Source organism: Mustela lutreola, chromosome X (assembly GCF_030435805.1).
Source record: "Mustela lutreola isolate mMusLut2 chromosome X, mMusLut2.pri, whole genome shotgun sequence".
Classification (NCBI taxonomy): Eukaryota; Metazoa; Chordata; class Mammalia; order Carnivora; family Mustelidae; genus Mustela; species Mustela lutreola.
Genome location: NC_081308.1, coordinates 128423967 through 128440415, shown reverse-complemented (window position 1 = coordinate 128440415; position 16449 = coordinate 128423967). Strand labels below are relative to the sequence as shown.

Genomic DNA, 16449 nt, shown 5'->3' with positions numbered 1-16449 from the left:
AAATCTATTTTAAGTTCTTAGCACACTGCCCATGTAAGTGTCTGCTCTTGCCATTGTTATTGAGCTAGTTACCCTGGACTCCTTAGTGTTGGCTATTTCCCTGAATATCACTGAGGCACCAACCTCCAACCCACCAGCCTGTAACAAGACCTTTAACTCAAGCATGAGTACTGGTCAATGGCCATATCTAGTGCCAGGGCTCAGTTCCCCCCAACCCCTGAAACACACACACCTGGCCTGCTTCTGCCATTTATCCCATCATTCTAAATGTACAAGTGCCTAACAACTTAAGTTAGCATAATCAGGCTATTCTCTCTTGGGCTGGGCAGTCCATAGAGTAAGCAGAGTTCAGAGAAAGAACCAGTATGGTTAAAGGAATCAGCAGACTTGGAGGAGTAAATCAGAGGCACAAAGAGTTGGGTCATGATGGTAAAGCCACCCTGAGAAGAGTTTGCAAAGAGAGTGGGAAGGCAGTTGAGCTGTGTGCTTCTTGGGGGACAGGGGTTCTACCAATGCAGCTCCTGATATAATCAAAACAAAATCCTAGCAACTGAGAGACTTGGGGGTACATTCTAAGACAGAACAACACTCTAGCAAAAGCACTGTTTACTGATCAGAGCCCTGGAGGAGCTGGTTCTGCAGACTGCTGACCCCAGGGGATGTCTGACACAAGGGCACCCACAGAGCTCATTTAGCCCAATGTCCTTCTTTTACAGGACTGAAGTCTGGTTCTGTCTTCTGCCTGGCTCTTTGAATGGAATTGGCCTATTCACACCACAGGCCACGAGCAGCACGTCAAAACTAGCCTCAAAGAATATCTGGTCTCCACAACCAGGCCCCAGGCATTTCACTGCTCCCTTTCACAACTACAACCCCCCACCCCCAGCTACCACCTGAATGCCTGCTGCATTTGGTCCCTCAGTCCAGGCAATGCATTTGGACTTCCTCTGGCTTGTGTACTTGGGCTGCCCCTCTGGTCCTTTCACTGACTGTGCTGCCTTAGGCAGTGTCTGCAAAGAGAACATTTCCTTCAGCCCCAGCCCAGCCAGTCTCCTCCCATGCCTCCCCCTACATCTGCACAGCTTCCAGGTCATGAGATTCAGGCACTGTGGCCCAGGAAAGAAATAATAATAGTAACACAAGCTCCTTGGCAGGAGGTGAGATGTTTTTAACTTTTAAAATAAAGAACAGAACCCTCGTACAAATTTCAGCTTCAGCTCTGCCTAGCTACATGATCTTGAGGAAGTGATCCAACCTCCTTGAACTTCAGTTTCCTCATCCATAAAATGCAGACTAAATGGAATATTGTACCTAAGTGCCTGGTGATAGGAAGGGCTCACTAAATTGTAGCTAATATTAGTAGTAGTAACAAATAATCTAATAACCTCTATATCTTTGCCATCTATTAAGCTGGTGCCCCAGAGTAGTTACTCAGCAAATGCTCTGTGAAAAAGATGTTTTTTTACCTGATGGGTACAACCACCAGGTGAGGCAGGTAGAGAAGATACTAGTCTCCCCAGAGATGGAGACCTGAGGCTGGGAGGCTAAGCGACTTGTGCCAAGTCACAGTAAGTAGCAGAGCCTGGACCGGAAACTTCTGTGTCCTGCCTTCCTGTTTAGTTTTTACTGTTTTATGTCACATGATCAAATTTAGAGCCAGAAAGGAGTTAGAAGATTATCTAGTATAATCCCATCATTTCAAAAAATGAAAACTGAGACCAGAGAGACCAAGGACATTTCACAAGGCCAAAGAGTTAGTCCACTGGGCAGTAGAATCCAGGTCTCCTGACTCCCAGTTAGTGCTCTATCAACAACCCAAAAGCTTATCTTGTAGCAATCATCTCAATGTCACTAGTTCAGCAAACATGGTCATCCTAAGCCCCAAACTACCATAGCTTTCCAGAAAAATACCTAAGTGGTAAGTGCAAAGGTCTCCTGCAACAGGCCCACCTTCATTCATCGTGGAGGGTGTATTTCCTATGTAATTTGAAAGAATGTGTCAACGTGCCCCATAACCATCAAGAGTGCACCAAGTCACAAATTTCATATGCCAAGTACCATCTTTGAAGTGGACTCTACAGTATTTCTGGAATGTCAAGCATGAGCTCTGAGAAACACCCCACTTGGCAGTTCCTTCTAAAGCAACAAAGACAGTTAAGGGAGGCCCAAGTAGCACAGGATATCATTGTTTACATGCGACCCTTATCCCACGGCTGTGGGAAATGGAGCCAAGTTTCACGAGCTCTTTTCTTGCAAGAGATACTTTGCAAAACAGAGAAGGACAGCAATTGCTGCTTGGTCTGCTGTTCTTTCTTGATGTCAGCTTCATTTGAAAATGAAAAATGATGTCCTCAGAATTTAAGCTCCAACACTGAGGAGATGTATTAGATTGTTCCACTTGCAGTTAATCTGAGGATGCAAAAGTTAAATGAACATCGTGTTTGCCTCAAATGAAGAACATAATGGGGAGGGGATAAAGGTGAGTAACTCATTTGTCAGTGTAAGTAAAAAGGAATCTCCAATACTTCTAATTTAAAAGGTTTCAAAATTCGAAGGGTTTCTGATGAAACAGGAAGGGGATGTTTTCTATAGAAGAAAATCAACACCTTGGATTCTAATAGCACTCTTTTTTTCCCCTTGAAAATATCACCAAAACACATTTGTTATCCACCCCTGTGCTGTTGGGCAGTGGCAGTTATAGAAGCATGTGATTGATGGAAGAGGCCTGTCTCTGTGCCCATGGTGTGCCCTGGCCAAGCACACAAATGAGGAGTACCTTACCCTACTCCCCCAAGCACAGGCAAGCTAATGCCAGCATCCACAGTCTCAGTAAATGCCATGCTGCTTGGTTCCCTCTGCTCCTGATATAAATAGCCACAGCAAGTCGTAGACAAGTGGTCTTGTTAGCATGCTTGCTTGGGTCTTGGGAGTAATGGAAAACGGTCCTTTTGAAAGCACCATCTTTGTGGCCAATACCCCAAAATGATAACATTTCACAGTTGGTTTTACTCTTACAGCATTCACCTAACATTTACTACAGGCTAGGTTTGGAGCTTGGTGTTAGACACAGAGAGAATAAAGGAGAAAGCAATCAATTCTGTTTTGTGGAGGAGGCATTGGGCTCAACACTATTTGAGCTGGTCCTAGAGGACATGAATAGTGCTTCAACAGGCTTGGAGGTGGGGATGGAGTACTAATGACAGAGAAGTAGTAAGAAGGAAAGAAGCTAGCTAATGGCTTATGCACTCATTTGCTTAAACAGTTGGAATCACTAGATTGTAAATGGTTGGGCCTGTTCTCTCAATGTGAATGAGTATATTCATGGAACGCACTCTTGTTATTAAAATGATGTGATGCTTTTTTGCAAAAGACTGCATGTAGTAAGCAATGGACTCCCATAACTATGTTAGCACTCATTTATAAGACTTCTGAAGCTTCTAATAAACAAGAATTTGGTCTGTGTCTAATTGGGTTTTAATAGCTCAGACAAAATTAAGAACTAGAGGAATTTGATATGGCTTTTTTTTTTCATTCAAACTTTCTATCAGCCTAATCTCCTTAGAAGCTATAAATTACAACTTATCCTCATAAGACTATATGCAAAGCTCATAAGCAAAGGAAAAAATAATCAGATACTGTTAGTTTTATTAGATAAAAAATAGCATTGCAATCACAGCCCTATGTGGTCAATAATGCCACAGGAAAAGTCTTCATTACTTTCTAGCCTATTGATGAGACATTTCATGAAAATAAAAGTTGTCTTTGGTACTGTTAGGATGTATGTAGGCAAAGGTGCATTTTATATCTATACCCCAGATGTTGATCTCACATCTATGTCATTAACTGAGGAAGCACCCAAAGCTGATGATCAGTTATTCTCTTCATTGTTTGAAATTCTCAAAGGTCTTCTGGGGTTCAGAAGGAATCTCTTGTTGTAAAGTTCCAATGTCCTGAAATATATACTTAAAATTTTTAAGGTATTTTTACTTTTTAATGAAAATAAATAGTTATTTCAGTTCTTATTAAAATTGAAAAATTACAAACTGGCCCTCTCTCCAGAACCCAACCCTGGACACGTCACAGAATCCAGAGATGGATGGTTCTAACAAAATAGTATAAAAATAGTGAGGAAAGCGCTAAGAAAACAAAAGGTGGATGGATCGGAGCACTGAGTACAACAGGACTGGGGGAAAGACAGCCCCAAAAAGAAGGAAAAGAATAATGGACTGGAATTAAGGTGGGATTTTTTTTCAAATGTGCTCCTTTTTCTCTTGTTATCATTATCCTGAGATGACCACTTTCTGTTCTGCCATTGGGAGACATATAAGCGGTAGAATAAAGCGCACCAGGGGTGGCAGGGTAACTTTAGGGTGGAACTCAGGGCTGCCTGGGATGATGGGTGCTAGGTAAGAGATACATGTAGATTGGCTTGCCCCTAAAAGTTTTTTTCCTGCCTGCATCCACATACTAGTACCCTGAAAGCTAGAGGACTACAATTGGAAGTGGTTTCTCTTAAAACAAAGCAATGCCAAGGCTGAGTTACCACTTGTAACACTAGAGGTTTTCTCTCTAGAGGCAAGTTTTCCCCCCATCAAAATCATTGTGGGACGCCAGCCAAGGCTTAAGGTTTATTTTCTCCCCATAGTTACACATTACAACTGAAGTAGCCAATAACACTAGCATAATAGGAGCTCACAAGGAAAAACAGCTAATGGATATGCACTGGAAAACATGGTAGGACAACTGAGAATTAGCAGCTGAAGCTAGGAGGGGCTATACACTCTCCAATAGCAAGTGAGTACAGGGAGATTGTAGCAAGAAGGACTGAAGGTCCTAGTGGAATCTAGCCTCTATGAACTCTCAACACTGACCGCCAAGGCTCCCTTCTGAGACAGAATCCCATCTTAAGGACAAACTGGCAATAGCAAAATCAAAATTAAGCAGGATAGTTTCTTCTGCTTCTCATATGGCTGAGGAAACTCCTATTGATCCTGATCTTCCTGTAGACAGCAGCTATAAACTCTGGGGAAAATATTAAAAACAACAATATGAAGAGACTACAGAGTGAACAGAAGCAGGCATATTTTGAAGGGGAGTTGGCACAAGGTGATTACCCATTTTTACAGCTTTTAGAGTAAGGGCAAACTAAAGCTGCCAAGTAGCTAAGACACCAAAAGTAAGACAACAATAGCAAACTCACAATCTATCTGGTATGAAGAAATATAGGCACAGCTCAGAATAACCAAGGCCATTGGAAACTAAGGAGGAATCCTGGAAAGGAGAGACCTAGAGCCAGGGAGCCCCAATTTCTATCTATAGACTCTATCTCAATCTCAGCTGACTCCCAAACCACACATACATGGAACAGACTTCAGTTGAAAATGAAAGCCCTCAACTAAGATTTCAACTACTACCTAGAGGCAAAGTTCACAGTTTGAATCTAAACACATTAACTATCTACCAAAGCAATGAAATCAATATTTTTCAGGGGAATAAACCAGAATCCAAAGTCTCCATTTAACATATCCAGGATATAATCCAAAGTTATTCAGCTTGTGATGAACCTGGAAACTTTGACCCATTTACAAGAGCAAACCAACAGAGAACAAATCTGAGATGACCCAGAGCCTGGAATTAGCAGATGAGAATTTTAAAGTGATTATTAATAACTCTGTTCAAGAAAATAAAAGAAGATATGCTTATAATGAATGAAAAGATAGAAAAATCACAGCAGAGAAACAGGAACCATGAAAAAATAGAACCAAATAAAAATTTCAGAATCGAAAAATAATATGAAATTTTAAAAATTCACTGCATAGGTTCAACAGCAGAATGGAAATGAAAGAGGTAAAGTTTCAGTAAACTCAAGATAGAACAATATAAATATCCAATGTGAAGAAAAGAGAGAAAAACACATTAGGAAACAAAAACATGAACAGAGCCTCAGGGACAGATGGGACTATATTCAAAGGTCTAACATACATGAAATTAGAGTTCTAGAGAGAGAGGTTGCAGAGGATGGGGTAGAAAAAAAACTGAATATGTGATGGCTTAAACTTCCCCAAATCTGGAGAAATACACAATTTAAAGATTTAAGTAGCAGAGCAAACCCCTAAAGGATAGAAAACAAAACTCTGAAAATATCACAAACTGCTGAAAAACAAATATAATTAGAAAATCAAAAAAGCAGCCAGAGAAAACACTTTATATACAAAGGGGAAAGAGTTTCAAATACGGCTGACATCAGAAACAAGGGAAACCAAAGAGAAAAGACCAACATCTTTAAAGTAATAAAGAAAAAGCCAACCCAAAATTCTATCTCAGCAAATACATTCAAGAATGAAGGCAAGACAAAGACATTCAGATGAAACATAAGTAAAAAAAATTATTTGCCAGCAGACCCAAACTGCAAGAAATGTTAAAGGTGTGGAAGACTAGCTCCACCACATAATGCCCCAAAGGTATTTTTGTCACACATGGACCACTTAATCAGGGCTTGACCATAGTCTTACCTGTGCCTTCAGAGAACACCAACTCTTCCTGGAGCAAGGGAAATAAGCCGCCTGATAAGGAACTATCATGAGACTGTTTTCTCCATCTTCTGAATGTCTGTTGATCACCTTGCCCCTCCTTCCTTAGGGTACAGCTGCATGCCATAAAAATGCCCGTTGTGGTTTAGAATTGACTCCTCAGTGGCAGGGCAACCCACTGTGCCACCTATCATCTGGACCCTCTGGTTCAGTGTAATCCTGTGGGACTAGAGATATGGAATTGTTAATGCCATGCTGATCTTAAACTGTTGTTGTCTAATCAACTGAATCCATTTGGGCTTATTGTCTCCTTACCAGCTGAATCTATTAAGTGTGACAAACCAACATAGCAGTTGTAGTAGTGATCCTGCCGGCTTCATTAGCTATAGCACTATTGCCTAGATACTACTTGACCTCTTGACAAAAGAAAGTTCTTCATTAGGCTGAAGGGAAATTAACCCAATGAAAATGAGATACTCATTTGAAAAATAAAGGCTTGAGGAGCACCTGGGTGGCTTAGTTGGTTGAGCATCCAACTCTTGGTCTCAACTCAGGTCTTGATCTCACAGTCATGAGTTCAAGTTCCATGTTGGGCTCTACAATGGGTGTGAAGCCTACTTTAAAAAAAGAAGAGGTAGGATACTCATTTAAAAAATTAAGACTTGCTCAGTCAGTAAAGCATATGACTCTTGATCTCAGGGTTGTAAGTTTGAGACACATGTTAGGTATAGAGATTACTTAAAAATAAAATCTTAAAAAAAGAAAAAAAATTTAAAAAGCAAAAGTAATAAATATCTTGGTAAATATAAAAAACTAATTTTGCTCCTCTTAATTTCTTAAAATATGTGGTACTTTTTAAAGCAAAAATGATGTCATCTTGTAGGCTTTATATGCAGATGTAATACATATGACAAGTTCTGAAAAATGGACAGATAGGGGTTAAACTGGCCTCTGATTTTGCAAGGTTTCTACATTTCATATAAAGTGTTATAAAATTATCTTTACTTAGAATGTGAAAAATTAGAGATATATGTAGTAATCTGGAGAGCACATACTAAAAACTATTGTAAAGAGGAACATCTAAGAAGCCAACTCATGTCATGCAGAAAATTTGGAGTAAAATGCTCCAAAGTAAATGTGCTTGCTCTAGACTTGATGTAGGCAAACATTATAGTCCATTGTCTATCTTGGTTGAGAAAAGCAATAAATGACAAATATTTTTCAAAGGTAATAAATACATGAACATGTGAAGACAACACTGTAAAGGTATTGATGACCCCAAACTAATGTGTAATTCAGTGTTATTCCAATTAAAACTCTAGCATTGCTTTTTACTTTTTCTTCTGAAATAATTATAGACTTATAGGAGTTTGCAAAATAATTCATAAAGTCCACTGACTGCTTACCCCAGCTGTCCCGCCCACAGTGACATCTTACTGATTATAGTAAAATACAGCTACCTAGACTCTCGCTTATTCAATTGAGACTGGCTTTTATATGTACTCACATGTGTGTGAGAGGGGTATAATTCTATGCAATTTTATCATGTGTATAGACTCATGCAATCATAATGAAGATAGAAGACTGTAGCATCACTACAACGGCACTCCCAGATGCTACTTCTTTTTTTTTTTTTTAATTTTACTTATTTATTTTGACAGAGAGAGATCACAAGTAAGCAGAGAGGCAGGCAGAGAGAGAAGGGGAAGCAGGCTCCCTGCTGAGCAGAGAGCCCGATGCGGGGCTCGATCCCAGGACCCTGAGACCATGACCCGAGCTGAAGGCAGAGGCTTTAACCCACTGAGCCATCCAGGCGCCCCCAGATGCTACTTCTTTATAATCACACCCACCTGTCACCCCTGCCCCTGTCTCCTGGAAACCTCTAATCTATCTTCCATCTGTATGTTTTGTCATTTCAGGAAACCTATGTAATTAGAATCATACATTGTTGACCTTTTGAGATAGGCTTTTTTTTTTCACCAAGTATCAAGTCCTTAATATCCACCCAGGATTTTGTGCATATCAGAAATTCATTCTTTTTATATTGAGTAGTATTCCATGATATGGATGTGCCAGAGTTTGTTTATCTATAAGGCACTCAAAGACACTTGGGCTGTTTCCAGTTGGGGTTAGTACAAATAAAGCTACTATGAACATTTGTGCCCATTTTTATGTGACATCAGTTTTCATTTATCTAGGATAAATGTCCAAGAGTACCATAGCTATGTTATATAGTAACTGCATTTTCATTTTATAAGAAATTATCATACTTCTTTCCAGAGTGATTATACCATTTTACATTCTTGTGAACAATGTATGGGAGTTCTAGGTTCTCCATGTCCTAACTAGCATTTGATGTTATCAGTATTTTTTTTTAATCTTAGCTATTCTAAAAGATGTGTAGTGATATCTCATTGTGGTTTTAATTCGCATTTCCTGATACCTAAAGATGTTGAATATATTTTCATGTGTTTATTTGCCATCTGTGGATCTGCTTCAGTGAAATGTCTCTTCATATATTTTGCCCATTTTCCAGTTGTGTTTTTTTTTTTTCTGTTGAGTTTTGAGGGTTCTTTATATAGATACTAGTCCTTTGTTGTATATGTAGTTTGCAAATATTTTCTCCCAGTCTGTAGACTGTTATTCTCTTAGCATTGTTTTTTACAGAGCAAAAGTTTTATATTTTAATTTTTTAAAAAGTTTAAGATTTATAAGTTACAATTTATAAATGTTTTCTTTTGTAGATCATGCTTTTGGTATCAAGTTTAAGAATTTTTCACCGAGCCCCTGATCTGGACATTTTCCTATGCTTTCCTTTTAAAGTTTTATATCTTACATTTTACCATTATATCTGTGAAACATTTTGATCAGGTTCACTTTATAACACATTCTGAATAAAATGGTCAAAGGACAAAAATACACAATTTACTTCTTCACAGGAAAATACTCAACTACTAAACCAGAATAGAAAAATCAGTCTCACAGTAATCAAAGAGTACAAAATCACAACAATAATGAAAGTTATATTTTAACCAATTAAATTAGTAAAACTTCAAACAATTTGTCCTATAAAATTTCCTACACTCTGGGTTTGGTCAATTGCATTCTTATGGTGTTTCAAGATGTACGTTTTATTATTATTCAGGTATAGTGAGAGCAGGACACAACTGCCATTGAAAATATATTTTGTTACTCATAGTTTCCAAGAAGGGGACATACCACATCATGCAGGGCTGCACAGGAAAGCACAAGAGTCAGTCAGGAGGTAAAAGGAGAGGAAAGCGTGGGCAAAAGCCCTTATTATGGTTTTCTGAGAGAGGAAACAGAAGAAACAGGGAAAACAAGCAGCACAGTGGGTTTAGGAATAGGTTTAGGACTGAATAGTTGGAATAATGTTGAAAGGCTCTGGGCTATAGGGGTGTTCCCTAGTCGGCTAGTACCTAGCCCTGGGGTAATTTAGGGCAGAGGAATAGTGTCCTGGGCTGTAGAAGCCTGATAAAAGGAGAAGGGTAGGGTATGAACTCAGAATTAGTTTCTCTGCATATCAATAATGTGCTGTTGTTTGTTGACAAGTTGTTTATCTCTAAAATTAACTAATTTGGGGAGGAAGAGTCCCTCACTGGGTTGATAAGTGCCCAAAACATCAAAGCATCATAAATACAGAAAACAAAAAACATCAACAAACCCATGGCACTGTGGAAGTTTTGGTATTGGAGTGATTAGTATGTCTTTGCAGTTACTGCATCATGAGTTTTCCCAAAGGTAGTAAGTATAAAACTGAATCTCCTCCAATAATGGTGGGTTATTTCCTCTCTAGGCAGTCCATTTGCAGAATCTCCTGGTCCCAATATACACAAAAACAGTGCTTTTAAAGGAAAAGAAAGCTAACCAACAATAGTACTTGGGCAAACTACAGGAATGTAAGGGTCAAGCATACCAAAAGTGAGCTTTTCTTAATCTCCCCAAAGTCTCCAAAGTACCATCTTTTTCTGGCCTACCGTACATAGCCCCATCTCCTGACTCTTCCAGTTCTTGAACACTGTGCATCTTGTGGAAATTCCTAGTTGTATGGAACTTGCCATGCAATGCTAGGCAATGAAAGATACTGGGTATAAACATCATCTTATTTAAACGATACTGAGAACACATTATGAGCAACTATATGCCAACAAATTAGGCAATCTGCAAGAAATGGAGGCATTCCTAGAAACATATAAACCACCAAAAACTGAAACAGAAAGGAAGCAAAAACCTGAACAGACCCATAAACAGCAAGAAAATTGAAGCAGTAACCAAAATTTCCCAAAAAACAAGAGTCCAGGGCTGGATGGCTTCCCAGGGGATTTTTATCAAATACTTAAAGAATTAATACCTATTCTTCTGAAGCTGTTTCAAAAAAACAGAAATGGAAGGAAAACTTCTAAACCTCATTATGAGGTCAACATTACCTGTATCTGAAAACCAGACAAAGACCCTACCAAAAAAAGGAGAATTGCAGACCAATATCCCTGATGGACATGGATGCAAAAATTCTCACCAAGATACTATAGCCAATAGTAGAATAGTATATTAAAAGGACTATTCACCATGACCAGGTGGGATTTATTCCTGGGCTGCAAGTATAGCTCAACATTCACAAATCAATCAATGTGATATACTACATTAATAGAAGAAAGGACAAGAATCATATGATCCTCTCAATAGATGCAGAAAAAGCATCTGACAAAGTACAGGATCTTTTCTTGATTAAAACTCTTCAGGGCGCCTGGGTGGCTCAGTGGGTTAAGCCGCTGCCTTCGGCCCAGGTCATGATCTCAGGGTCCTGGGATCGAGTCCCACATCGGGCTCTCTGCTCGGCGGGGGGCCTGCTTCCCTTCCTCTCTCTCTGTGATCTCTTCCCTTCCTCTCTCCTACTGTGATCTCTCTGTCAAATAAATAAATAAAATCTTAAAAAAAAAAAAAAAAAAAAAAAAAAAAAAAAAAAAAAAAAAAAAACTCTTCACAGTGTGGGGATAGAGGGAACATACCTCAAGATCATAAAAGCCATACAGGAAAAGCCTACAGCAAATATCATTCTCAATGGGTAAAAACTGAGAGCTTTTCCCCTAAGGTCAAGAATACAACAGGGATGTCCACTCTCACCACTACTGTTCAACCTAGTACTAGAAGTCCTAGACTCAGCAATCAGACAACAGAAAGAAAGGCACCTGAATCAGCAAAGAAGTCAAACTCTCACTCTTCACAGATGACATGGTACTTTATGTGGAAAACCCAAAAGACTCCACCCCAAAACTACTAGAACTCATACGGGAATTCAGCAAAGTAACAGGATATAAAATCAATGCATAGAAATCAGTTGCATTTCTATACACTAACAATGAGAAAGAAGAAAGATAAATTAAGGAGTCAACCCCATTTACAATTGCACCCAAAACCATAAAATACCTAGGAAGACCTAATCAAAGAGGCAAAGGATCTATATTTTGAAAACTATAGAATACTCAAGAAATTGGGGAAGACACAAAGAAATGGATAAACATTCCATGCTCATAGATTGGAGGAACAAATATTGTTCAAATGTCTATGCTACCTAAAGCAATCTACACATTCAATACAATCAAAATACCAACTTTTTCACATAGCTGGAACAAATAATCCTAAAATTTGTATGGAAAAGACCTCAAATAGCCATAGGAATGTTGAAAAAGAAAACCAAACCTGGTGGCATCACAATTCCAGACTTCAAGTTCTATTACAAAGCTGTCATCATCAAGACAGTATAGTACTGGCACAAAAACAGACACATAGATCAATGGAACAGAATAGAGAGCCCAGAAATGGACCCTCAACCCTATGGTCAACTAATCTTTGACAAAGCAGGAAAGAATATCCAAAGGAAAAAAAGACAGTCTCTTCAACAACCGGTGTTTGGAAAAATTGGACAGCCACATGCAGAAGAATGAAACTGGACCATTTCCTTACACCATTCACAAAAATAAACTCAAAACAGATGAAAGACTTAAATGTGAGATAGGAATCCAACAAAATCCTTGAGGAGAACACAAGCAGCAACCTCTTCAACCTCAGCCCCACAGTAACTTCTTGCTAGACACATCTCTGAAGGGAAACAAAAGCAAAAGTGAACTATCATCAAGATAAAAAGCTTTTGCATAGCAAAGGAAACAGCTGACAAAGGCAAAAAACCTCAACTGACAGAATGGGAGAAGATATTTGCAAATGTCTTATCAGAAAAAGGGCCAGTATCCAAAATCTTTATAGAATTTACAAACTCAATACCTAAAGGACACATAATCCAGGGGCGCCTGGGTGGCTCAGTGGGTTAAAGCCTCTGCCTTCAGCTCAGGTCATGATCCCAGGGTTCTGGGATTGAGCCCCGCATCCGGCCCTCTGCTTGACAGAAGCCTGCTTCCCTTCCTCTCTCTCTGCCTGCCTTCTGCCTATTTGTGATCTCTGTCCGTCAAATAAATAAATAAAATATATTTTTTTAAAAAGGGACACATAATCCAATCAAAAAATGGGCAGAAGACATGAACAGACATTTCTGCAAAGAAGACATTCAAATGGCCAACAGACACATGAAAAAATGCTCAGCATCATTTGACATCAGGGAAATACAAACAAAACCACAATGAGATATTACCTCACACTGGTCAGAATGGCTAAAATTAGTAAGTCAGGAAATGACAAATGTTGGCGAGGATGTGGAGAAAGGCCAATTCTCTTCCACTGTTGGTGGGAATGCTAGCTGGTACAGCCACTTTGGAAAACAGCATGGAGGCTCCTCAAAAGGTTGATAATAGAACTACCCTATGACCCAGCAATTGCACTACTGGGTATTTACCCTAAAGATACAAATGTAGTGATCCGAAGGGCCACCTGCACCTGAATGTTTATAGCAGCAATGTCCACAATAGCCAAACTATGGAAAGAGCTCAGATGTCCATTAGCAGCAGATGTGACACACACACACACACACACACACACACACACACAATAGAATATTACTCAGCCATCAAAAAAATGAAACCTTGCTATTTGCAATGATGTTGTTGGAACTAGAGTGTCTTATGCTAAATGAAGTAAGTCAATCAGAGAAAGACAATTATATGATTTCACTAATATGTAGAACTTAAGAAACAAAATAGAGGAGCATAGGGGAAGGGAGAGAAAAATAAAACAAGACAACATCAGAGAGGGACATAAATCATAAGAGACTCTTAATCATAGGAAACAAACTAAGGGTTTGCTGGAGGGGAGGGTGTTGGGGGAATGGGGTAACTGGGTAATGGACGTTAAGGAGGGCAAGGGATGTAATGAGCCCTGGGTGTTATGTAGGACTGATGAATCACTGAACTCTACTTCTCAAACTAATAATATACTACACATTAATTAAATGAATTTAAATTCAAAAAATTAAATAAAGTAAAACAAAGAAAGAATGATTCATTTCCCCATTGGTTTTCTACTCTCAAAAAAAAGCAAATAATCTCTACACAACAAAAACATGAAAAAAAGTAAAAAGACAATTGATAAACTAGGAGAAAATATTTATAGCACATATCATAAAATGCTAGTTTCCCAAAATATGAAAAACACTAAAACATTGAATAAAAGACCAAAAACTGGTTGAAAAGGAGAGTAGAGGCAAAAACCACACAATTCACAAATTATCTATCTATCTAGATATCCCTCCCTTAACATGTGAAAAGGTGCTCCACCTCACTCAAAATTAGAGAAATATAAATGAAAACAATGTCAAGGTACTATTTATCAGACTGATGATACTGTAAAAGAATGACAACACATTCTTTTGTGAGACTGCAGAGAAATAAGCACTCTCCAACATTGTTGGTGGGAATGCACATTATTGGTACAGTTCTCATGGATGAATTTGCCATTGGCTAACAAAACTAACATGTATTTACCTTTTGATCCGGCAATCGTACTTCTAAGAATTAACCATGAAGATACATCTCTGACAATACAAAAATATATATGTACCAGGTTTTTTTAAATTGCAGCATTGTTATTTCAAAATATTGAAAAAAACTCAATGCCCGTACATAGGATGTTTGCATAAGCTATGGTATATCTACACAATGGAGTTCTAAGGCATAAAAGAATAAGGAAGACCTCTGTGAACTGACATGGAGTGATTTCTAGGATATACTGTTAAGTGAGAAAAAGTACACTGTGAAAGAGTTTCTATAGTATTATATCCTTCCTGTAGAAAAGAATGGTATATAAAAAATGTACATGCATCTGCTCATTTGTGCAAAAAGAAATACATAAATGATAAAGCAGAAATGAATGAGTTTGTTTACCTACGGGGGTGGGCATGAACAGGGTGAAAAGAATAGCAAGAGTACTATAGTTAGGGTTGATCAAATATGTGAATATATTGTAGATAATGAATGTCAGCTTTCTCATTGTTGGAGAGAGGAGTTAAAAATAAGGAAAGGAGAAAGGTCAGAGTGAGGCCTGTACTGTTAGGTTGGAATTTGAGGTATCAATATGAACTCACAGTGTTTAAGACAGATGGAGAGACGCAAAAATTAGTGGGCAAAATTATAATGATAAATAGAATGTTTGCATAGTCTCAAAGTACCTATCCAAAAGATTCTTTTTTTAAAGTAAATTATATACACTCAAAATATATAATTTTGTGTGGGGCTTGAACTCCCAACTCTGAGATCAAGAGCTGCATGTTCTACTGATTGAGGCCAACAGGTGCCCCCCCACCACAAGATTCTTATTAATTATAGAGAAGAAAATAGCAACTTCAAGGTGGAAAAACCTGGCAGACACCCCCTTAACCAAATAATCAATGTTAATGTTACCAATAATGAGACACATAGATACAATGAACCTCCTGGTATGATGCACTAAGATCAGATATTCTTCTGTGGTGTTCTTGTCAGAAAAGCATAAACTCAACATAATGATATGAAAATATCAGATAAATACAAATTGAAGGACAATCTACAAAATAGCTGATGAGTACTTTTAAAAAGTGTTAAGGGCATGAAAGACAAAGAAAGACTGAGGAAATGTTCCAGATGGAGTGGGATGGTAGATTAGATCCCCCAAAAGAAAAAGGACATTAGGACAACTGGCAAAATTTGGATAACGTGCGTAAGGTAATTCATCAAATTTTATCAGTGTTAATTTCCTTGTTTAGAAGTTTTACTATGATTATGTAAGGTGTTAACATTTGGTGAGGCGGCATGAAGTGAATTCTATGTACTATTTTTGCAACTTTTTTGCATGTCTAAAATTGCTTCAAAATAAAATCTTTTTTAAAGTTTCTGCCTGAACTAACACCAAATTCATTAAGGGCTCCTTAGGTTATTTTTTATGTGGAAGGTCAAAAACTGAATTGCAGTTTAGAGGTTCTAAAGACCTTAAGATGCTGCTTCTTCTGGATCCCAAGCCAAGGGATGGGTAAAAGAGGTAGCTAACTACCAAGTGAGGGCAGAGGGCCTTCCAGTTTCTGGATGAGACTTAAAAGGAAAATTACAAAAACTCAATTTAATTCCAGATGCCAGATGTCTGCTGGCAGTTCCTGCCAATGATAAGCAATTATTGAATCCTCTTTTATGACTGAAGAGAAGCTACTTAAAAGACCCAAACAGGGGAACCTGGGTGGCTCAGTCAGTTAGGTGTCTGCCTTCAGCTCAAGTCATGATCCTGTCCTGGGATCAGGCCCCTGCATTGGGCTCTAAGTGGGGAGTCGGCTTCTCCTTCTGCCCCTCACCCCCATTCATGCTCTCTCTCGCTCTCTCTCAAATAAATAAAATCTTTATTTATAAATATATATTTATATTTATATATAAATAAATAAAATCTTTAAAAATAAGTACATAAAAAAATAGAAGACCGGAACTAACCTATAAAG

At 38.5% G+C, this 16449-nt stretch overlaps 1 long non-coding RNA gene across 1 annotated transcript in view; it reads right to left on the bottom strand.

The window, feature by feature from the left end:
* Positions 1–16449, bottom strand: part of LOC131821233 (uncharacterized) — a 231179-nt gene that overhangs the window by 142169 nt on the left and 72561 nt on the right. The window contains exon 5 of the long non-coding RNA XR_009349866.1: positions 6513–6757. This is a non-coding gene — a long non-coding RNA (uncharacterized LOC131821233). The remainder of the gene's footprint in view (positions 1–6512; positions 6758–16449) is intronic.